Source organism: Leptonychotes weddellii, chromosome 16 (assembly GCF_054177405.1).
Source record: "Leptonychotes weddellii isolate Sample4059 chromosome 16, ASM5417740v2, whole genome shotgun sequence".
In the NCBI taxonomy this organism is placed as follows: Eukaryota; Metazoa; Chordata; class Mammalia; order Carnivora; family Phocidae; genus Leptonychotes; species Leptonychotes weddellii.
In genome coordinates, this window is record NC_138384.1 from 8,548,069 (window position 1) to 8,572,785 (window position 24,717).

At 43.0% G+C, this 24,717-nt stretch overlaps 1 protein-coding gene and 1 long non-coding RNA gene across 4 annotated transcripts in view; one reads left to right on the forward strand and one right to left on the reverse strand.

The window, feature by feature from the left end:
- Window positions 1-24,717, reverse strand: part of WWOX (WW domain containing oxidoreductase) — a 918,520-nt gene that overhangs the window by 535,074 nt on the left and 358,729 nt on the right. The window lies entirely within an intron of this gene.
- On the forward strand, window positions 171-23,432 carry LOC145717521 (uncharacterized). The gene is made up of 3 exons (XR_014140794.1): window positions 171-299; window positions 8,521-8,658; window positions 23,329-23,432. It is a non-coding gene; the product is annotated as an uncharacterized LOC145717521 (long non-coding RNA).

Consider the following 24,717-nt stretch of genomic DNA (forward strand, 5'->3'; position numbering starts at 1 on the left):
ATGTCACTTAAGAGACTTAATATTTCCTGGCAGCAATGAATTGGCATTCACTGGGCCACTCTGCATCTTTACCAGGAAGAAGTCTTGGCACAAGGATTTATAAAACAGTTCAAGACTGCAATGGCTAACCAGTGGACATTTGTCTGCAGCCCCTCAAAAACAAGACATCAGCTGTGATCAAGCACCTGTCCGTCTGGGGTTACTTAGCTCCTTTACTCCCCATACCAGTGCGTCAGAATGCCCCATGGGTTCAACGCCAAAGAAAATGACATTTCTTCTGATCAACATCTCTGTTTACGGTAATCAGGGGAGGGCAGTGAGCTAGTCTCAGGCTGCCAAGTGATCGCTTGTTTTCAGGATAATCAATAAGACACTTATCTTGAAAGATTCATGCGAGTTTGGAATCCATTATGAATGGGATAATGATAAAAGTCTGACAGAGAGTTGCTGGATATTTTTTTTTAATTCTTTATCAGAGAGTTATCCTCCATTTCATTGGTTTCTTGAAATGTTATACAAATTTTAAAAAAGAATACGCACTATATTATGCCATCATCAAATAGCTAGATTTCCTCATGATTTAATAGGGATTTTCAAATTCAGATGCTGTGGAATCTTTGGATAATACCTTTTAGGCTTAAAAAAAGGGGGGAGGAAGGGCTCCCCATTGAGGGTATGAAGGGATACAATATTACATATAATAAAAATGGCATGAATTTCAGACTCACACAAACCTGAGTCTGAAAGTGAGGCTCCACCAGTTATAGATAGATGACCTTGCTGGGCACATTACTCAACCTTTCAACACTGAAATTTCCCATGTCAAAGAGATGATATCGACATCTCTATCCTAGGGACGTGGTAAAGATGAAATGAAATCACCACAGTCTCAAACATACAAAATGTTTGTTATTCCTAATGTTAAACTTCTGACTTGGTCACCTTGAGCAAGTTACTTAATCTTCTGAGACACTATTTTTTCATTTCCAAAGTGGGGATAAGGGGCGCCTGGGTGGCTCAGTCAGTTAAGTGTCTGCCTATGGCTCAGGTCATGATCCCAGGGTCCTGGGATCTAGCCCTGCACTGGGCTCCCTGCTCAGCGGGGAGCCTGCTTCTCCTTTTCCCCTTGCTCCTCCACCCTGCTCATGCTCTTTCTCTATCAAATAAATAAATGAAATCTTAAAAACAAATTAAGCGGGAATAATAAGTATGTTGCAGCATGGCTGGGGAATTAAATCAGATAGTGAGTAGAGTAGCATCTAATACTTAACTGGCACATGGTAGGTACTAAAAATGATAAATAATCGTATGGGGGAAAACTCACTGTTTTTCCTTTAACCTCACCCATAATATTTCGGACACCAGATGTGTGTGGTTTTTCCCACACTGACCAATTCTCTGATACCAGCTGAGCGTCCTACAATTCAATTCACTTCTAACACTAAGAAGAGTTATCACATACCCCACGGGCTAGAGCTCAGGACCATAAGACTGCTCGAACTTCAGATGCCAATCTCAAATTTGGGTCCCCAGGTTACCCAAAATTGCTGTCCAGGATTGGATACACATTGAAAGCTCCCACCACCTGCTCCTCAGGCTCCATAATTTACTACAGCAGCTCACTTATCTAGGAAAACAGTTTACTTACTATTGCTGACTTACTCCAAAGGGTATTTTAAAGGTTATAAATGAACAGCAGATAAAGTGATTCATAGAATCAGGTGTGGAAGGGTCCTGAGCACAGGAGCTTCTGTCCCTATGGAGTGGGGTGGGCCACCCTCCAGGTGCATGGATGTGTTTACCAACCCAGAAGCTCCCCAGACCCCATACTTCAGGGCTTTTTATGGACATTTCACTGTGTAGACATGATCGACTATTAACTAACTCACTTTTCAAAAACCCTCTCTCCCTCCAGAGAATGGGAGGTGGGGGTGAAAGTTCCAAGACAGCTTGGTCTTTCAGGTGACCAGCCCCAATCCAGGATCCCACTACCAGCTGCTTCATTAGAACAAAAGACACACCTATCACCTGGGAAATAGCAAGGGTTTGAGGAGCTCTGTGTCAGGAATCAGGGTCAAAGACCAAATATTAGCAGGAGCCAGAGGTAGGGACCAATATATGTATCTCTTATCATGTCACAATAGTATTTAACTAGAAAAACAAAATTAAAAGAGAACTAAGAAATCTACTCTTAACCTCTCCATTTTACAAATAAGGAAACTGAGGCTCAGAGAGCCTTATCTTGTCTCAGGTTACCTGGAGCAATTATTTCGTAGGTGAGCCTAGAACTGAATCTCTTGAGAGCAAGGAAAACCTGCAGCCTGGAGCGGGGCACAGGGCAAGAGGCTGCAGAAGGTGAAGCATAATGCAGAGCCCAATGCAATCGACCAAGCTCTATCATAACCAGAAATCTGCCTCTGTCTGGGGGATAGACGGGGAGTGAAAGGAACCAGGCCTCCAGGAAGAAAGCCAAGCCTGAGCTAGACAAAAAAAGGAATGGTGGTGTGAAGTGACTTTGAAGAAGATACTAGTGAGGCTAAGTCAAGGAGCTGTGGCAAGATCACCATGGCAAAGAGAAGGGAATCATACAGGATTCCCTTTTTTTTTTTTCTGGATTAAGACATTTTAATATACATAATGTATAGTACTTCATATAATTTATTAATGTCATTTTCTATAGGACACTGTAATTAATTCAGTGACAGGCAGCCTCCTGGGAGCCCAGGTACTCATCTGACTTAATGCCGAGTGCCCCTGGCCAGCAAAAGACTAGCGGGGAGCCCATCAGTGATCCAGCCTTGGGAAGCTGGTCAAGGGCTGCATGAGTAAGCCCCATAACTAAAAAGCTGGTCCACAAAGAGACAGAATGCTAAGGAATCCCCAAGTTCCTGGCCGGCAGCTGCAACAATGGTCTCCATTCAGCTTAGGATCCTACCTCAGGGAGAACTGCTGCCACAGGCCTGGCCTCCTCTTGGCCCTAAATAATCAACATTTGGCCTGAGCTTGCAGATGACTTTTTATGGGCCCCGCCATTTAAGCTGTCCCTGTGGTCAGAAATAGGCCAGGGGTGGTCAGAGCCACAACGTTATAAATTCGATGCTATATTTAGTTCACACGGACATGGCTCAAGAATTTCTTTTTAGGTTCGGTTTTGAGTGATGGATCCATAGCTGCCTTTGAATAGGCCTCAGCACAATCAGGAAGTAGGCCACAGGGTTATCTCAGCCTTCCTCCACTTTCACCACCTGGCCCTCAGGCACCTAGCTTTGTGCTTGGACACGAGCGGGAGGAAAACTCTCTCAAATAATGGAAAATTCTCTCAAATTATTTCTTTTGAGGTATTGCTTACATGCACTGAAGGGCACAAACATTAAATACACAGCTTGATGAGCTTTTACATATGTCCACAAGCATGGGATAGTATCACCAGATCAATATATGGACCACTTCCAGCATGCCAGAAGGCACCCTCCATCCCCTTCAAGAATGCTGCCTCTTACATGTAACCACTCTTCCGACTTTTCTCGCATGGAGAAGTCTTGGCTGCTTTTGACCTTTCCATAAATGGAATCATAGTGTGTACCCTGGTTTCTTTCACTCAACTCTCAGCCTGACTCTCAGACTCTAATGTATATAAAAATAGCACCTCTGCTCACTTGTCTTCAGCATCCACTATGCACTAGGGTCAGAGCAATCCTCATGTTTAATTCTCACTGCAAGCTTGGCTGATGGGAATTATTATTCCAGTTTTACTGATGAGGAAATGTAAGCATAGAGGGATTAAGTGACCCGGTACTGAGGCAAAATCCTGAGGCCAGAAATTAACATTTTGGGATCATGGATTCAAGAGTTTGGTGTCCAAAATCCATGTTCTTTCTTCTTGGCCGACTTGCTTTTAATTCTTGACTCCAGGGTTGGGAATAATTCACATAAAGCCCTTCTTAACATACGTGCCACATTGTATGTGGTGATAAATATTAGCTATGGTGATGATAATGATCAAGGTGATAATGATAATTATATCAGGCCTTGTGTTAATGGTGGGGAAGCAGAAAGGAACAAGACAGACATGGTCCTAGGCCTCGTGGCTCTTACAGCCCGGTGTGGAAGACATACAATAAATGCATAAATAACTAGAATGATAACTTGTGATTATGAAGAGAAGGGATGGGTCCCTTTGGACCACAGTGAACAGTGAAGCTTAGGCAACATGTCCACAATGGCATTTTTCTTCTCGAACTGTTGGAGAACAGGGAAGGCTCGGGACCTTCAGCAATGTCACAGAGCAGTTATTGAAGATGCCTAAAATATTCCCCCCCCCCAATAGGTATGCAACAATAACCAGCTTTGCTCTGATAAAGCTCTTCACCTGAGAGGCTCAATTACATCTGCAGGTGGACACTTTGGAGTAAGCATTTAAAAGGCAGCTTCGCCCTTGACTTCTGATTCTGTATGTCAAAAGCACTTAATTCAAAACCCTCAGGATTGCCACCACCACATCAGGGCATCTGCTCCTGGGCCAGACCACCCACTGCCCGATGCTCTGACCCTGAAGGCACTAGCATGATCATTACCTTATCATTGACTCAGTTGCAGCTTGGGAAGATGAGCACGGGATGCTGGTATTTCTAGATCTCCGTTCAAGGAAGGGCAGCCAAGTGCATTTCCCCACAAAACCTACAATTCATATTCCATTTTATGACCTGAGATTCTGCTTCAGAGAAAATGAAAACGAAACACCTCTTAATGGATTCACTATGATTCTGAATCCCTTTGATGATGCTGGGGTGGCGTCTCACCTTACACTCATTAGGGGCAAGATTCTAGAGTTGGTGCATAAAGCAAATCTGAATATTGTCAGAATTACTCTTGAAATGCCACAATTTCCTCTGGCTGCCTTAAGAGGACCAAGAGAGCCAACTGTTGTTACAGCACAGGCATGGCCCCCTTCCTCTGGTTGAACCACCAGGGAAAACAGCTGCCTGGGTTTACAGACTAGGTTATAATTAGAGAACACACAACTTTAAAGACTTCCCATTACAGGATGCTCCGACCCAAGAGGCTTACAGGGACAAAGACTTCAAGAACAAAAGATTCCCAGCTTTTCTGAGTCCCCTGCTCAGGGGGATGGAGAAAATCACTGTATGATGTAAATCCCTGTTCATCTAGCCTAAAGTTGACCTTGAGTAGGTTAAGTGTGTACTGGACAGCACCCTGCTTAAGACCGTGCCATGTCGATGGCAATGTCCCCCTCTTCATCATCTCCATATTCTCAGAGCTGGTAGAGCTCCAGTGCACAGTAGGTTCCTACTCGGCATCAGTGGAATGCCCGCTTAAAACTGACCCATCAAATAAGGGCTTGCCAGGACATTTCTCAATTAGGGGCAGAAGGATCCCCAGGTGGAAGAAGCAGGGAGCCAGAGTTTGGCTCAACTGGATGAAGACATTTCCAGTAACTATAGCTTTGCATAATGACAAGTTTACTATTAAGCAAAGGTCATTAGTCATCTACTAGAAATGATGGAGCAAAGATATGTGTATCAGCTGAAGTTCTGAAGTTGGACTAATCCACAACCAATGGACTAATGACATTTTTGTGAAGTTGTCATGGTCAATAAATAATCAGAAACATATGGATTACATACAGTTTTTCATAAACCTACCCAAATTTTTAAACTGTCCTTACACACCCAAGAGAGTTTGACAAGCCAATCAACGTCAGCTCATAGGAAGAATACAATTTTTGACAAAATAAATCTCAACATGCAAACAAACATTGATATTCTCTATTTGTAAGGGGTATGCTTGACAACACATTTTCATCTAGGTTAATATAATTAACATCTTTACCTACATCCAATGGTAACCTCGAATGACAAGTGTAACATAACCCAACAGCAACTGCTATCAAAAGTATAGATCTCACTTTATTTTTACCCTCACCTGACATAGTTCGGCCATGTATTGACCACTTAGGAACATTCTTCTGGCCATAAATCCAATCAATAATTCATTCGTGCAGAACATATACCTGCACATTTTCTCCTCATACAACCCGTTGATAATGAGTGCCGATTACAGAATCAAGAAACCAAAGGTGTTCATGTGCCCAGCAATCCTTCTCAGAGGACTAACCTGAAAGTGATCCTTGCCTTGCCTACAAATGAAATATTTAAAACAATGTTTTGATGCCACGAGTTATACCTGACATATTTGTCGATTTTCACAGACGCTGGGAGTGATTAGATTTGGGGGTCAGTTACTTTGAGGTCACCTGGAGACCACACATTTTAATTTCAAATACAGGATGACAAACTTGATAAGCAAAACTTTATAAAATAAAAGGATATGAAATCAACTTACACTACTAGTTGGTATGGGGAAAACTTTTGTATTAAGTCCTGTCATCTGAAGGTAGGGGACCTGGTGTTACAAGAGATAATTTTCCTGACAAATAACCTTGGTAAGTTAAGGCACCTAGAAAATGTACTGTTATAAAGGACTTCAAACCATGGGCAGCATTTATTCTCAGTGAGGAGGGGGCAGAGGCCAAAGAGACGTTGGATCCTATCTCAAGGCATTTATTGGGAAGGAACATATTCTGAGGGGTTCACAATAAATCTAGAGAGGTCATTACCATGAACGTGTAGGATGGCAAGACTAAGAGGTGGGCGGCCACAACCACAAAGGGTTAAACGATAAAGACGATGAGACGGCCTAGAAGTGCTTTAAAACTCAATTAAAATAAAACCAGTTCCTGTTAGTTTTTCCAATCCAGATTTAAGACTCATTCTGTATTATCTATTCATATGAAAAAGGGTACAGCAATTGAATTTTGAATTATGCTAACCCATTTTCTCAGCTATAGAAAACGCTGGCTTCCAGCCCAATGAATACAATAGCCACATGCTCAAGACCCTTAATTATCTAATTAATGTAGTGTCATTTTAGCAATTAGTTCAAATGACCGTATGTAACTTTTTTCTTTTAAAGATCAGAATAGTAAATACTTTTTAAATACTTGTCCTGACCATATCCTGTGCATTAAGGATATACAGCAGCTATTAAAAACAGAAAATGGCCAAGAAAGCTTTTAAATAATTTAAAAAAAATTTAAGCACAAAACCAACTGTAATATGGGCAGTAACTGATTTTCATATGATTGAACTCATCTAATAAGTTAACAGATATCCTTTCGACATCTGCTACACTAGACTCATGACCAGGAACGACCACCTGGGTTGGCAGGTATCATCATAGGAAATGACAAGGTATCTTTGGGGTGGTGTTATAAAGCTAACATCGTAGAAAAGTGTGCTGATGCTAAAGAAATGATTTCTGTGCCATGTGTGTGGCCTTCCATTTGGCCATCTGTCTGTGACAGGGCCAGTGGCCACCACCTTGGCCATTTGTGAGGATTCCCTGTTTCTGATGCGCCAGCTGGGTTCTGAGAAGGTGTTGTTTATTTGGGACCAGAGAGCCAATCAGTGTATAATTGGTGATCAGCACCGAATGGAATTCTTTGTTGGCAAAGGAAACATAAGTATGACCCTTGCTTTTAAAGAGCTTGCCGCCTGCTGGGGAAGGCAAGTGCACACACACAGAATAGCAAACTTCTGGAAACCATTGTGCCTTAAACAGGGCATTATTTGGAGGAGTCCTTCACAAGCCCTGGGGTTTAAGTATCAAGAACTGAAGTCTATGGTTTGATATGAAATGGTAGTGCTTTCCTTGGGTTTCAGTGAGTCTTCAAGGCAATTTCAAGTAGAAGAGAAACGTGCATTTTTTTGAGCATTATTATGTTCCAGGTATCAGTGTTTAAGAGATTTAAAGATATTATTATCTCATTCCATTGCTCGCAGCTACCTTGCAAGGTGGGTGGTATTTGTTTTCTAAAGAGGCAGAAACTCAAATATTTCTCAGCCCCTTGCTCCATCTATAATGTGGTAGAAAGAGAGGATCTCCCAGACCACACTGACTCTCAAATTCTACATGACAAAGCTCAGGGGTTGCATGGCTGGCTTCCTCTTCTAAACTGGGATGCTACCTCCATATTCCCACCAAGGCACATCATTGCACCTGTCTTGAGGCCTTTCTCCCCAGCCAGACCCATCTTTTGCTCCTGCCTACTCCTCTTGGTTTATGTTCAATGAAGAGTAAATACCTACACTGCTCTGAAGATCCCATGCTCTTCCCTTCCTCTCATCCTTCTGTCTCAGGGGCCCTTCCTTACTTTACCTGCTTGCTGAACTCTGCTCATCCCTCAACTTAGGGGAGATACCACCTCATCTTTGCAGTCAGCTTTGCCTCCCTCTCCTATTCTTATTCTATGTCCTCCATACCTGAAACATGTTTCTGTCACACTCTGTTGCAATTTAAGTATCTATCTCCTTGACTAAGCTGTGAGTTTCTTATGAGTAAAGCAAAAACTGTCCTTTTATCCCTAGTTCTTAATAAAGTAATATCCATAGAGCAGGAGCTTCACAATTACTGCTGAATCATTAAATGGATTTTTAACAGGTCCAAAAAATAGGAACAGAAAGAAAAACAGGACTGAGAATGGAAGAGCAAACATGGGGTGGCTGAAAATACGAAAATATGAAAGAAGGAAACTGAAACCATGAAGAAAGCAAAAAACAAAAACAAAATGCAGAAGAGGTATGATGCAACCTTATTATCGTTATTCTTTTGTGGTATAGGTTTCTCAAAAGCAAGACATGCCCTACGTAATATTAACAATCAACAAAGCTATCACAGCATTACAAATGATATTCATTTATGGAGATTACCCTCATCATTAAACCTGTTCACAAACAAGCATTCTGCAACTGATAACACGTGTTCCAGGTGTCAGAGATGCAATTCTGGAAGCCACACAGAAAGCCAGGCTTTTCATTCATTTATAATGTGGATGTACCATATTGATCTTTTTCCAAATGACCCATAGCTGGAAATGAATTTCCTTTGCACTGTTCATAACAACTATACATCTATCTTTCTACCTATCTATCCATCCATCTTATCTACATATTTGGATTTCGTGTATATATATACCATATCATTGAATGAAAAGACCAGTCCAAAGATATGAGATTACTTTTAATTGGCAAGAAGGTAAAAAGCGTCAACCAGCTCAATTGTCCTTTGTTAAGGTCAAATGGTATCTAGGACTTTCTGAAGCAGGTGGTCGAAATGATGTGTACTCAACCATATTATAAAGTATCTAGACGAACAAAGGCCATATATGTTTTTCCTTGGAAATTTGCACCCACGTGACAAATGTTCTTGTGAAAATATTAATTAGCAAGTCTTCGTTGCTTGAAAGAACTGTGGCCGTGAGGGTACAACTGATAGACAGCAAAAACCATATTTGAATACATTCTGTCAAAGTAAAATCCCGAAACTGAATTACCAATGGCACAAGCCCAAACAAGGTTGCCTGTGCATGTGCTAAATTGAAAGTCATACCATTGACATTTCCTAGCAACAGATTCTTCACAAAGTGGCAGCTTCCCCACGACTGCTCGGATGATGCGGTCAAAGAGAGTGCCAGCACACAGCATTCCAGAGCTATTAGTTGGGGATGAGCCAAAATGTCATGACGGAGGTGCAAACGATAGACATGGGTACAACGATCGCCATTTAAATGATTTAGTAACTGGAGCCCAGAAAGGTTAAGTAAATTATCCAAGGTCACAAAGCTGGGAAGTATGAGTTTGGAGTTGAACTCTAGCTGGTCTGGCTCCAAAGTTGAGAATCGTACTCAGTGCTTCTTAGTGGATCAAAGGTGAGCCAGCTAAAGGATGAACTAGGAGCCAGGGCCCCCTTACTCATGCAATGTAGGGAACAAATGTAAATGCCAGAGGTACTATTTTAAAGGAGACTAAAATCTGAACAAGGTACTGAGATATTTTTATTTAATTTTATAAAAATATACTTCATACTTTATATATACACCCAGAAATATTTCATATATATACCCAATAAATCCCAAAGACTAGACAGGAAGTCTGTTCAGCAAATACCTTACATCCTCACACCTCCCTGGAAGGTGTAAAATTCCCCAAGTGAAGTTGAAATCGACCACATAACTGGCTTTAGCCAATGAAATGTGAATCGAGATCTGAGTCTAGCCCTGACAAGGCATTGGGAGCTATCAACTTCCCACCAACTAGGCACCATGGGAAGTATGTGCCCTAACCCACCAGGTGCAGCCTGAGCTCCACAAGGAGACTGGTGAAGCCTGGCCACCGGAGGCAACCTGTAGACCAATCACTCCATTTCAGGGTGGTCTGTTATGCAGCAATAACACGGAGTGGGAATGTTATGAAAAACACAGTGGTCAAGCCATGTAAGAGTGAACTGATAGTAGTGTGTGTAGGGTGGCCCAGAGGAGCTAACTTCAGAAGGATGCTTCAGAAATGATTAATGCCCCAACCAGCATTTTTATGCAGTCACTGATCTCATGACTGTGTGGCTTCAGCACACAATTTGAAGGGCCTACCATGGAAAGACATCTGCCTCCTGGAGAAGGAAGAGTACTAGTGCCCCTTCAAGCCCAGTGCCTCCAAGCAAGGAAAACATGCAAAAGGAAAACACAGATATCATGTCACAGCTCTATTCTCAACTGATAGCCATGTCTTTGGGAGGAGAACTTCCACTGCTGAGTGTACCTTTTGGACAAAAGAAAGAAAACTGGACATTTTGTGAGTTCTGGAAAATCATGGAAGCATTATTTGTTGCAGAAAAGTTGGGGAAACATAGAAGAAGTGGAATGGAGGCCATTTAAAAGATTCCTCAAGATTATGGCGATTACTTCTTCCCTTTCAAATGCAGAGTATATTGAAGTTTCTTTTAAAAATTCATACAGGAGAATCATTCTATGCAACTGTAAGAGGGAAACTGTCAGACAACATTCCCAATTCAATATTATATTGTGCTTCAAGAAAAGATTTCCATATATTCTAGATTAAAAAAAGCCTCATAAATAAATGATAATCCAGTGCATGCTCTGAAAAATGAAAAAATAATTTTGTGTTTGCATTTTACTCCACAGAGTAAAATTTAATCTCTCTTTTAATATAGCATGTTTTATATAAACAGGTAAAAAGATGTAACCTTATGAAAATTGATTTTTTTACATGCTTAAAAATGTCCCTTGCAGTATTTATCTAAGCATTTTTCATCTTCGAGTATAGAGGCATCACACATTGATAACTTCACCATGTGGGGTTAAAAGTAAATGGAGTTATTGCGATTTGATTTAATAAAGTTTTTCTTTATGGTGTTAAAAATAATCAAGACCAGACAGTGGCTTTATCAGTGTGCTATCCATTATTCAGGTTATGCTTTCAAAATGGCACCATGATCTATAACATTGACAAATATTTAGTAAGCACCCACCACGCGCTTGGCAAATTCATGACTTAAGAGGAAGGAATAGGGAAACCAAATGCCCCACTCTAAAGCAAAGCTGATGTCACAGGAACTTAGGAGGGGATAAAATCAGACCATTTGGGTCTTGTCATCAATGCGTGGCTTTCTGAGCATCCCTCAATGGCTCTACAGGATACTGGGATATAAGACTGACACCATATCCTCAGGACATCTGACACAGTGAAGGCAAGCCTATCACAGTCTATTGTCCTCTAAACAAATATTTCCTAGATACCTATTATGATCAGTATTTGAGAAACCCTAATCTTTAGGTGTCTAACAACTGCTATTTGAAAAGAAAAACGACACAGTTTTGACATATTGTCACCTTCAAGGGTGGAACCAGCCCAAAGGCGATTTCTCATCCCTGCTGAAAGAGGCTTCAGGACTGCATTTAACACATGCAAAGTCTTTTTTCAAAATCTTCCTTCTTTAACTTGAAGGCTAGAAAGGGCAGCTTTTGAAGGAAGATCTTCTGGCCTTTAGACTCTCCAGGTTTACTTCCTGCTGCTCCCACGGAGTGAGGAATCATAGACAGCTTGAAATGGGATTCAGTTTTAGAGGCATCACAGATATTAACTGGTGGCAAAGAAAGACACTTCAAGTTGGGGTGGATAGAGTCTAAGGAGGCCCCATACAATTCCTGCCTTCTGATGTTTACTCTTTTGGGTAATTCTCTCCTTTCAGTGTGGGCAGGTCCTGCGAGGTGCTTCTAGCCGCTAGAAGGTGATGGGGTTTAGTCTTGTGACTACATTATGTTATATAAGACTCCGTCTTTCCGTCCAACTTGTTCTAGACTCTCTTTGCTGGCTTGATGAAGTAGGCTGCCATACTGGGAAAGCCCAGGTGGTAAGGACCTGTAGGGTGACTTCTAGGAGCTAAGGGGGCCTCCAACCACACCAACAGTCAGCAAGAAGCCCTGAATCATCCGGCTATAAGGAAATTAAGTCTGCCAGTAACCAGCCTTTGTGACCTCAGAGGTGAGGAGGTAACTTTGGAAGCCAATTCTTCCCTACTTGGGCTTCTGTATGAGAACACAGCCTGGCTGTCACCTTGACGGTGGCCTTGTGAGACCCTAAGCAGAAAACCGGGCTAAGACATGCCTAGACTCCTGACCCACAAAAACCATGGAATAATAAATGTGTGCTACACTAAGCTACAAAACTTGTGTTCATCTGTGTACCAAGAATAATAAATGATGCACAAGGAGAGAACTTGAAGTGTGTATAAGAATGAGCAGATGATGTTGGAAGGACAGGAAGCAGATGAGCCTGACCAAAGCCATGGTTTCATGGTTCACTGCTGTATCCTACTACCCAGTCTGGTGGCTGACCACAGAATTATGTACAAGAAAATGTACTGAAATAATGAAAAACTTCGTGAGGCAGAGAAAACACTGGTAAAAGAATTGACCGGCTGAGGAGTGTGGGCTCAGTCATGGAGGCAATGGGAGCCACTGAATGTTTTTGAACAGATGAGCGGCATGGTAATGACTGTGTTTTTGAAAAATGTGTCTGATGTATAGGATAGATTGGAGTATGGAGAAATTAGAGCCACGTGGGGCAATATCACTCTCCCATTTTTGCATCAGGCAAGATCTCATGTGGGTCAAGTCTAAGAAGTAGAAAAAACAAATGAGCCAAGCATCTGACACCTAATTCAGTTTCAAGGTACCAGAGTATTTTTAATCTTTCAATATTATGCAATGTGCATACATAATAGAAGACTTCATATAAGTAATTTATGTATATTGTAAACAATGGTAAATAAAATAGAATGACTACCTCTCTAACTATCGCTCAACTTAAGAAATGGAACTTTGCAATACTTCCCAATATACCCCTCCCCAAGTCATTACTCTCCCTTCTTCTCTACCCCATCCACCCGACCCCATACCTGGGGAAGCACTAGCTCATATTTTGTGTTTTCCATTCACTTACTTTTCTTTACAGTGTGAAGCACATATTCTTATAACCTCAAACAATCTGTTTAGTTTAACCTATATTTTGGGCTTCATATAAGTTGAATAATACTGTGTACATAATCTATGTAACTGTTTTTTAAATTCCACATTGTGTTTCAAGATTCTTCTATGTTGATTCAGGTTAAGGGAATTCATTCATTCATTTTCACTGCTACTAGTATTCTGCTCTATGAATATACAACACTGCCTTTTATTTCCCCCATTTTATTATGGATGTTATTTGGGGAATTCTGTTTCTTGCTATCATAAAAGTAATGTGCCAGAATCATTCTGGAACTTTTTCTAGTTCTCAAGAGTTTCTCAAAAACACGTCCACAGGAGTAAAACTGTATAGCTTACTTATGACTCTATTGGGTAATGCCAAAATATTTTCCAACATGGCTTTATTGATTTATATTCTGACCAGTGAGGTATGAAATTTCCTGTTACTCCATATCCTTGCCAATACTTGGTATTGCCAGAGTACTTATTTTTTTTTTCCAATCTGATGAGTGTAAAATAATTTTTCATTTTTGTGTTCATTGCAATGTCTGCTTACTGATGAGTTTGAGCATGTTTTCAATAACATGATAGTCTTAGGACACTCAGAATTATAAGAGAGTTACTGCCATTTAAAATCTATATATACCAAGTTGACAAAGTAATACATAAACCAATGAAAAGTTATTAGAGATGTCAAAGCATAATGCATCCAATGAATATATATATTTTACTGGGAAATTTCAATCATCTGTGATTAATCTTGCCCCCCGCCCCAGTCTATTGGCTGTATGACCTTGAAGGAGTCATTTACCTTCTAAACCACAACTGGCACTTAAAAAGCCATCTAATCCACACTTTAAAAACAAAACAACAACAAAAAAACCTGACACACAAAGAGAAAAATCACCTGTGTTCTTAACGTTTAGAAGCTGCCACTGACCCTTTCTCCCCCACTGGGTGTTCAGAAACGGATGATTCTCTTTCACTCTGAATATACACAGCTTTCCCAGTACACTGAAGACACAAAGAAAGGATCAATATTTTACATCAAGCACAGACCTCAATTCTAAATTTAAAAATCACAGGGCACATGAACAAACCCTCTGGTCAATGCTATCTCTTCAACAATGCATACCGTTTGCCTCGACAGCGCACCTTTTCAGTCTCGGTTCCCTCTGCCTAAAACACTTTTCCTCTGGCTCTTTCCATCGCTGGCTCCTTCTCATCTTTGAAGCCTTGACTTCAAGGCCATCTGGCCATCCTTTCTAGAGGCAGCTCGCGCCCCCCCATTCCTGACCTTCCTTTCTGGAATATGCCATGTTTCCTTGCTTCTGAACATGCATTGCAACCGGAATATGTTTTATCCAGCGTTTGTTTCTTGACCACGCTCCCCCCATCCCTTTGGAACATAAACTTTGTGAGGGGAGACACCTGGCTTGCCTTAAGGGTTCACCTTTGTGTCCTCAGCACCATAAATCAAACCTGGCATCTCAGACGACGATGGTAAATAAATAATTATTGCAATAGTTCACTTATCCGCACATTTCAGAAAGAACTTTGTGGCGGAACTGGAGACTTCTATGTGGGTTTGTATGTATATAAAACACTTGGACCCCAGGCCCCTATCCTGACAGACTTCATTTCCACCTTACGAGTTTCTCCCTGAGTTTGTGTGCAAAGTTCAATTTCTAGAAAGTCATACAGGACTCCAAGTCTTTCCTATATTGCCTCCTGCTTCCCCTTTATCATAAGCATCCAATGAAGGGGTTATATGAAAATCAATCGACAAAAGGCTGTATTTTCTTTATACCCCCGCCTGATAGTTTTAGAGTTTTAATCTGGCCAATAACCACCCCATTGCAAGCTCTTAAGGATGGAAACTATCTCATCATATTTGAAATTCAAAAAGTAAGCTCAAAGAGCCCCATGTGATAAAAGGTACCGATGGATATTTATGATCAAGGAAGATGATCAGCTAGAAGCAGTGGCTTGTCAATGGGGTCGTATCGTATTACGAATATGGTTTATTACCAGCTCCCAAAGATATGCCCTCTCTTTGGTCAATAAGAAAAGGATAAAAGGTTCAAGATAAGGAAGAGGCACTTTATAAATGAAAACGTTCACTAATGAAATTAGTATCGTTATTGCACGAAGTGCTAATTTTCATGCTCACTGAGAGTTTAATAAAAATGTTATGTCTACTCTATAACTGTGATTAATCAGTGTGGTATTGAGAAGTGCAGGGATTCTTTTCAACAAGGCAATTTTCAAAATTTGAAAAGGTGTAAATTTCATGCAAATTGCTTCATAATCATATATGTACAAAACGGAGCTGACAAAATTGCAGTTAGGATAGAAATCATTAACATTTAACATTTTTTTCTTTTTTTTTTCCCGTTTTTTCCAACTGCTCCTGAAAAGGTATATTGCAAATGAGAAGATCAGACCCACAGAAAAGCATATAGGTGAATGTCAGCAAAGTGGTAATAATTTTAAGCAAACTTAAATATGGATGTCAAATTTGAACAGCAATGTGAAATAGGAGGCTTTAAAAAAAGGAAAATAATGTTTTAATGCAACAAAAGTGCACCCATTTGTCTTAATCACAATATAGAGAGACAGTGAAGCATTTTTCTGACTCTTTCTGGTGGGCAACAGTACCTTTTTGTCAAGGAAAGTCACATTTCCGCTCACATGATTCCTTTTTTAAAAAAGTCCCAAGACCTCTTGCAATTTTAAACAATGGTTTGCAAACTTGAGGGCTCCTAAGGCAGATCCGGTGGCCTATTTGGTAACCCCGCCTGCCCCCCCCAGTGATGGCTTATCTGGGATATGCTCTCCTCCCGCCTAATGAACAAGCCTGAGAGGCTGACACAGGATGCCTCCCATCTCATTGTGCCAGGAGTCTGCAACAAGCGCTGTCTGGGCAAATCCAAAGCAGGTTATTCATCTGTTTACATAGCTAAGGGGAAGATAATAAGACCTCAAGTGTAAGTACAGCAGTGTTAAGATTATTAGACGCTTCGACTGATGGCCCTTAAAACTTGTAAGACACAAGCAGAAAACGAACCTGAGAATATACTTGCAGACACCAGTATGAATATTGTGACATGTAACTAACAGCTGGTTGCTTCTGGAGTTTCAGAGTTTGGAAGCTTCTTATTTTTTTAATATATAACTTAGAAAGCAGTGGTTAGCAATTTCTGGGTAATAACTCACAGTGATTCTAAATGGTCTAAGTATTGCCACGGTTCCTTGCATTGGGTGAATTTTTCTTTCTTTTTTTTTTTTCCCAAGCAGGCATTTGGAGGGACCCTGTAATGAGAAGTAGAAACCATTTCCCTCCCTCATCTTCATCCCGTAGCTCATACATTTTCTAAAATTATGGCCCTACTCAAGGCAGTTATTATGCACAGTCAGTGTTCTTCAGAAGAGTTTTTCAGAGGATGATTTTTGGTTAAAGTGGCATATTTTAGAACCATCTGGTCACATGCATTAATGCACACTTTCAGATTCCACGCGGATTTTTACGACAGCATTCTCCCGCCCTAAGTGTCTCTCCCATGTACTGCTTGTAAATAAGACAAAGACTCCTGCCGCCTTCAATCCTCCGAGCAGTGAACAGTGGCTCTGGATTTAACATGGCAACACATTTTCCATTAGACGCTAAGATTAATAAACCTCGCAGAGCCCTGGACGAGCCACTGGGAAACAAGGGCAGTAAGGTGCTCGCTTCTATTCCATTAGACAGGGGATGAGCCGCAGGCGTGCCGCACTTGTCACTCCAGCCTGGTAATGGGCCCTGGGCGAGACCGCCCACTGGAGGCTTCACTGAACTTTCTTCCTTTCTTTCCCCTGACTCAGCCACAAAGGCAGGTGGGCCAGGTGGAAGCTTCCACGGTCGGGGGTCGGTTGTGGTGGGGAGCAGGTTGGTCCTCCTTGGTCCTAGTTTTGCAGCAAAGGCTACCCTTTAAAATATATCAGTCTGGGGTGGTGGGGAGCTTGAGGATCTTTGAGAACAAAACAAACCCCACTTCTTGGCGGTGGAAGGGGACAGACAGGCTGGGGGAGCCAGCGCAGTCTTGTGAGAGGGGCAAGAGATGGGGACTCAAATTGGGTCTCTGCCAATCATGTCCTTCATGAGGTGGGGCTTGAGATAATCCTGGGGCCTCTCTGAGGCTCAGTTTCTTCATCTGAAACCGGGGATGATGAGCACACCTACCTCTCGGGTGGGGTAAATGAATAATGAATGTCGAACTTGAGCCCAATGCCCGGCACACAGAAGGCACAGGACAAAGGTGAGCTTCTGCTAGAAGAACTCTAGTAGCTGCTACGATTTTCATAACTAAGACGATCCGCGTCAAACCATTACTACTACCACTCAGAGACCTGACCCCCGATCTTCAATTCCTTCCACTGTAAACTGAAGACAGTCAAGACCCCTCCGACTGAAAAAAAAAATAAAGCACAAAAGGCCATCTGCACATTCCTAGTATGCCACGGGTGCTCAACTGACTGTTGTTTCCAGCTCTGAGGCAGGAATTCTAGGAGGGGAAGTAAAACCCAAGTGGGTGCCGTCAAAAGCCCCCACCTTGCTAAGTGCACTATCGGCTGCTGAAAACCGTACTCTAAGAGGCAGTGGCCTGAGGAAGCCGTCCTGCGGCGAGGCCGGGGAGGTGGGAACCGTGACCTGGCAGTTGCCCGGCACTCGCATCTGCCCCCCGCTCGTGGTGACAGAGACGCATGGCATGGACGGTTTCACGTGCTCCTCGGCACGCTCCTGCGGTGCAGATATTTTTTAGGCCCCACATTTTAGAGACAAGGCCCCAGAAGGCCAGCGAGGCGCAGCCCCAGCCCCAGACGACGCGGCTGGGTCGTGGCCGACCGGGGCCCTCTCCTGGCTCTGACACCACGGCTTCTCCATCACACATGCTATGTTCTGAATCGCCACGTAGAGGTGCAAGAGAGCTGTTAATGGACTGAGAGTCTGGGTGCCCCCCAAGTTCCTATGTCGGAGCCCTCACCCCCACTGTGATGGTATGCGGAGGTGCGGCCTTTGGGAGGTGACTTGGTTTATATGAGGTTGTGAGTGTGGAGCCCCCGTGATGGAATCTGTGTCCTTGGGAAAAGAGGGAGAGGCCTGAGCCCTTCCTCCTTCCCCCCCAGTGAGGACACAGCGAGTAGATGGCCACCTGAGAGCGGGAAGCGGATTCTCACCAGACACTGAATCTGCCACCAGCTTGATGTTGGACTTCCAGCTTCCAGACTGTAAAAACTAAGTTTCTGTTGTTTGAACCACCAACTGTGGTGTTTGGCTATGGCAGCCCGGGCAGACCAACATGATAACGATGTATAAATCTCCATTCAATGAATTCTGGTTGGCTGAAAAGATAATGGTCTCGCTCACACTATGATGCAGAGGATGGGCCCGAGGACAGTTTATGAGGGAGACCCCAAAATCTGTGTGACCCCATTTGATAAAGCTCATGTTTCCACTTCCCCAAATAGCCTATAGGATTTTGCTGCCTCTGCCTTATGGATGAGGGAAACTAAGGCCCAGAATTAGCCACTTTGGTAGACAGAATAATATTCCTCCCGGACGTCTATGTCCCAATCCCCAGATTCTGTGAATATGTCACCCCACATGGCAAGAGGGAGTTTAGGGGTGTGACTAAGTTAAGGATTTTGAGATGGCAGGACTATCCTAGATGATCCACGTAATCACAAGGATCCTTCTCAGAAAGAGGCAGGCAGGTCAGAAGAGGGGAAGGCAACGTGATAAGGGAAGCAGAGTCAGTGAAGGACGCAGGATGATGCCATGCTGCCGTCCTGGAAAATGGGGGGGTCGCATGAGCCAAGGAATGCAGGCGGCCTACAGGAGCTTAACGTGGCAGGAATGGGATCTCCCCTAGAGGCTCAGAAGGAACCAGCCCTGCTCACACCCTAACCACTGTGACGGAGTTTGGACTTACATCCTCCAGAAATGTAAGATGATAAACATGTGTTGTTTTAAGCCAAGAAGTTTTTGGTAATTTGTTACAGCAGGAAAAGGAAACTGATATAGTGATGGAGTCAGAATTCAAACCTAGCACTGCTCACTGACTCCAGAGTCTATGATGGTCCTACTCTGCATGCGGCCTCTGATAAATGAATGAAAAGACAAGGCAATGCTCCCCCCACTTAGAGTTGGTGGGAAGGAAACAACGCAAGAACCAGCCTATATTCCTCTCTCAGGTCCCAGAGACTGAACAACTTCATGGTGTCTCTGTTTTTCTTTTTTGTTTTGTTTTGTTTTTATCTGTGTTGTTAAAAAGGAAGGGAGATCTAAGATATTATACATAAACACATACTGCATATAAATAATAAGGAAAAGCTGAAAGAGAAGAGGAGGGAACCAAAACAGAGAAAAAGGAGGAGGAGGAAAAATAGATACAAAATTCAGGCAAAAGGAAGAATAATGCTAAGATGAAGTCGGAGGGGAAGTGAGTTCCCAGAGAGGTACTACACGGTACTATGACTTTGCTGAAGGTGAGGAAAGTATGCTAAAAATTTGGCTTTGAGCTCCCTGGTGGCCAGAGCAAAGAAGGAAATACTAGGGGATATGATATTGACATTTAAAAAGAAACTGGTTGTTTTGGGTAAGTATAGCTTTTCTTGTCAATGAGAACTCAGAGGAAGATCTCCCTTGAGCATTCCATGTCTTAACACCCACTCTCTATCCCTCCCATTGGACCCTCCTACCTGATCCTTGTGAGAGAGGGACCAGATTTTCAGTGATCCTCAACTTCTTCTTGACATGCTTCCTGAGATAGAAAACACTGACTCTGGGGAATCAACAGGGGTTCATTCACCAGCTAACAAACTCCTCCCACATACAAGGCCTACCCCTGAGGAAAGGGAAGACTACTACTTATCCTGCACCTTTCCACTACCTTGTGAAGAGTCAGATTCGGAAGCACTGTCTCTGCTCATTTTTACTGTGAAAAAAAAAAAAAAAATCCCCAAAACTTCTGGCTAAAAACAACAGTTACTTATTTTTAGCCTGTGATTTGGTGGGTCAGCAGTTTGGGCTGGGCTCAGCTGGGCAGGTGTCCTCTGTCAGCCAGGCAGCTCTGCCCCTAGGAGGCAGCTGGCTCTTGGGTGGCACCGTGTGGCCACATGGCTGCACGTCCCTCCTCACCCAGCAGGCAAGCCTCGGCTGTTGGCACCCAGATGAGGAAGCTTCCGGAAGCAGCAGGGACACAAGCAGCCACACAGAGGCACTTTTTAAGCCTCCACTTGTGTCCCAAACCAGCATGCCCCATGGCCCAAGCAGTTCCACGAGGTGTGCTGATTCGGAGGTGTGGAGAAATGGACCCTGCCTTTGGGGGTGTGTGGGGGTCTACGGCATCACAGTCCAAGGGAGATGGAAGACTTGGTGATCATTTCTGTCATCTACCATAGGCATTAAGGGTTGGCCTTTGTGGGTGTAACATGTGTCAAGCAGGACACACTGAGAGTTCCCAATACCAAGGGACAGTACCCAATTCCATCCCTCATCAGTTCTCTTGGATGATTTATGGTCGTTTAACCCAAAGGCAGGTGGGCAGAGGAGAGGTGGCCTCCTAAAGTCCTTTGGTTCTCAAATATTCTTTCTTCTATACAAAAATAATTGAAGCAAGTGTGTTCACACACATGTGTGCATGTATCCTAGATACAGAGTGTCGTCGAACTCTCTCTTCGACATGGGGCAGTTCAATTTTTTTGGCATTAATGCTTGGCGGTTCTGTCCCTGAGGTGCCCCGCGTTGCCCTGAGTCTGCGAATGCTTCCATGGTACCCAGTGCCTTAAAGACAAAGAAATAAATAAAATAAAGGGAACATTTCGGAAGGGCGGTGCTTACCCCTGGTTCACGGGAAAATAGACTTCCCTTTCAGGGAAGTATTGTTAGAGTGTTTTGCAACTGCCATTTTCAGCAATATAAATTATGATTTATTTTCCCACGTAATCACCTTGATTGCAGACATCCTTTTGGAGAAATCACACTGCTCTTGGCTAGCTTTTTAAAGCCTCACAAGACAACTTTCAAACCTGATTAGTATGTATGATGGGAAATCAGATACATTATATTTAGCTTGAAGTGCAGAGCGCCGTGGGTGCAAAGAGAGAAAGAGGGGGAGGGATGGGGAAAAAGATAAAAAAGATAAAAAAAAAAAAAGAACATCTGTAATCCTTTTCAGAGGAATCTATGCCAGCATGCGCCCGGGCACGGAGCGGAGCTGTTGAGTTTGCTCGTGGTGTCCTCATGTCATTATCCGACTGTGTGTCAGCTCCTTGTCTGCGGCTCTCGAGCTGCATGATGTGATCACTACATCGAAGACAGACGTGTGCTCTTCTGTCGTGACACTGAAGAGCCATCACTTCCATCAGTACGGTCTTGCCCGTGTCGAAGACTGCGACGCATGGCGGGCACACTTACACCTCTTAGAGTTGAATGATCAGCTCATTGGCGGGCCCAGTGCCTTACGTCAAGGGAGGCGCCTTTGACTCGGCCTGGATATCCGTCCCCTGGCTGCCGGGCCTCTCTCATGGTGGTGTGTGATGTGCCCCAGGGGCAGACAGTGAAGCAGCCACATGAGCTGTGGGTCCAGCACGTACACGATGGCACTTGCACAAACTGGGGGGTGGAGGGGTGGGGGGAGGGGGGTGTGACTCCGTACTTCGACACCATAGGCGTGTGGCTTGCCGAGTCCTGGCCCTAGCGAAACACATGTGTCCCGGGGTGTGAACGCAACCGCTAAGTGATTCAAACACTAGGTCTTGTATCAATACAACATGGCTAGCTCCGGGAGCAGAACGCAGAATTTGCATGGGTTTTGAGATAAAATGTGACTTCAGAGGAATTTTGTGTGTGGAACAGGAGATTGAGGCAACACTCCCAGGCTCTCCCAGGCCTGTATTCCCATTCCCCATGGAGAATTTAAGAAGTCTGTGGTTTCCAGAGTGCCTGGATCAAATCTAGGATTTGCCATCTAATCTGATTTTACACTCTATCCAGAGAAGAGGACAATAGGAGGGACATGTGCTGAGTGCCTACTGTATGCCTGAATGGGGCTAACAATGGAACATCCCTTTACTGCTGCTTAATCATTTGGTGATCTGAATATTAACCGATTTGAGGTGGCGAACACTGAGGCACAGGGAAGATAATGAGTTGAATCAGGTCATATAAAATATCAAACTTTTCTGACTCAGCCCCATCTGCTGATAACTAAAGATTCTGAGCCATATAACCCCTCTCTCCAAGCTCCCATTCTGCCTCTTCAGGCAAAATCACATGCTTGGCTCAAAAGAGAAGGCACAGCCATCCCTGATCAAATCAGATTCCGCACTAGAGGCTCTACCTAAGCTTCCTTACTCTGTGTTTTCTATCTTCCTCAAGTACTCCCTTTCTCTTAGACTACGCTTTCTGAATCTGAAAAAGTCTCCGAAAAGATGTAGGCTTTGTTTTTAGTTATTAAAAAATAAAAAAAGTGGCTTTAGTCAGTAGAATCCTAAGGTGGCCCACAAGACACCTGGGCCCTGGTGTACACCTGACCTTTCTCAGTTACCCCATCAATCACTAATCTAAGTACCACTGGGAAGGGATTTTTGCAGATTATTAATTAAGGCTCCAAATCAGTTGACCTTAAGATAAGGAGACTATCTTAATCATGTGAGCCTTTTAAGCATGGGTCTAGATGTCAGAGTCAGAGAGAGAGAAATCCCAAGCATGGAGAAGATTCAGTACACAAGACAGCTTCTGTTGATGATCTTGGGGATGGAGGGGGCCACAGGGCAAGGAATGTGGGTGGCCTCTACGAGCTGGGAGTGACCAGCAGGTGACAGAGAGGAAGTCGATGGAGGCCCCCATCTTACAACTGCAAGTAACTGAATTCTGCCCACAGAGCTTAGGAGTGGATTCCTCTCCAGGAGCTCCAGAAAGCAACAGAGCCCCAGCTGACACCTGGAAGTTGTCCTTGTGAAACCCTGAGCAAAAAACCCGTCACAAGACTCCGGACCTACAGAATCTCAAGCTAATAAATGGGTGTGGTTTTGAGCTGCTATGTTTGGGATAATTTGTTACACGGCAATGGAAAACCAATACAGCAGCATACCACAGTCCAGCTTTAAAATAAAAACCTTCTTTCATTTACTTCTTTGGCTTTCACAGTCACTATGCTTGCAGAGTATAAAATTCTTAACACAGCAACTCAAGCACAATAGCTGTCTTGATTTTTTTATTAATTACTAAAGAATTAGTTCCAAAGTAACATTTATCACTGGTATTATTCATGGTAGTAATATGATAGTGCTGCCAGTGAATCTAGATCAGCAGCTATTGAAATGACTTTTCTATGCCACGTCTTACAAAAAGTTAAGTAAGAAAACGTTCAGACCAAACAGAGCTCAGAATTGTTTCTACAAAAGGCACCTACTTTGGTGGCACGACTTACTCTAAGCTAAGACATGAAGAAAAGCCCCACCAGGGAAATTTTTTGTATCAAATAACATCTAATATAATCTCCTGAACCGCATAGGTGACAAAAAAAGAAAAAAGGCTTTGTGAATTTCTTCCTATAACCAAAATTACACGCAAAAAGATGAGAACCCTTCAATGTCACTAATTTCTCTGAAGCATTATAATGGCAAACTCCCGAGACCTTGGCTATTTTAGACAAAATCAAAAAATGTAGATTCAGGAGAAAGCTGGGCAGCTGGGCTTTCTGCAACAGATTGTAAGCCAACTCATAAATTGAGGTGAGGTATGAAATAAAGGGGAAAAAAAGGGTGGAAGTTGTGGTTTTGTGCCTGTACACTTGGGGTCTGAAAGATAAATGGGCTGAGGATTTTCTTGTCCATTTCTGCTATACATTCACATGATTAAAGTCATTAGTTAGAACACTCTACCAAAAAGCAACTGTGAGGATGCGGTTTCCCTTAAGGAAGAGGATGAAAAAGAAGAAAAAGAAAGGCAAAGAAAATCCATGTGGAATACACAAAAATACATGCACACTAAAAACCACGCCAGTGGATGTTTGCTAATAGTGCTGCTTTAAAATCATATGTGGCACCCAGAGCCTCTGCTCTCTGCATGCTTTAATATGAGACTGTACTACCAGTCTTGGGGGAAGGGGAGAAATGGAGTGAAGTTATTCTTACAAATTCACTGGCTAGGTAATGTCTTACCCCCCACAGTAGGATGTCCACCTACTTGCCCCCCTATACTCGATCAGTAGCCTCGTCTTATTTCCACATCCTTTGCTGGCTTTGACCTCCACAATGTCTGGCCCAGA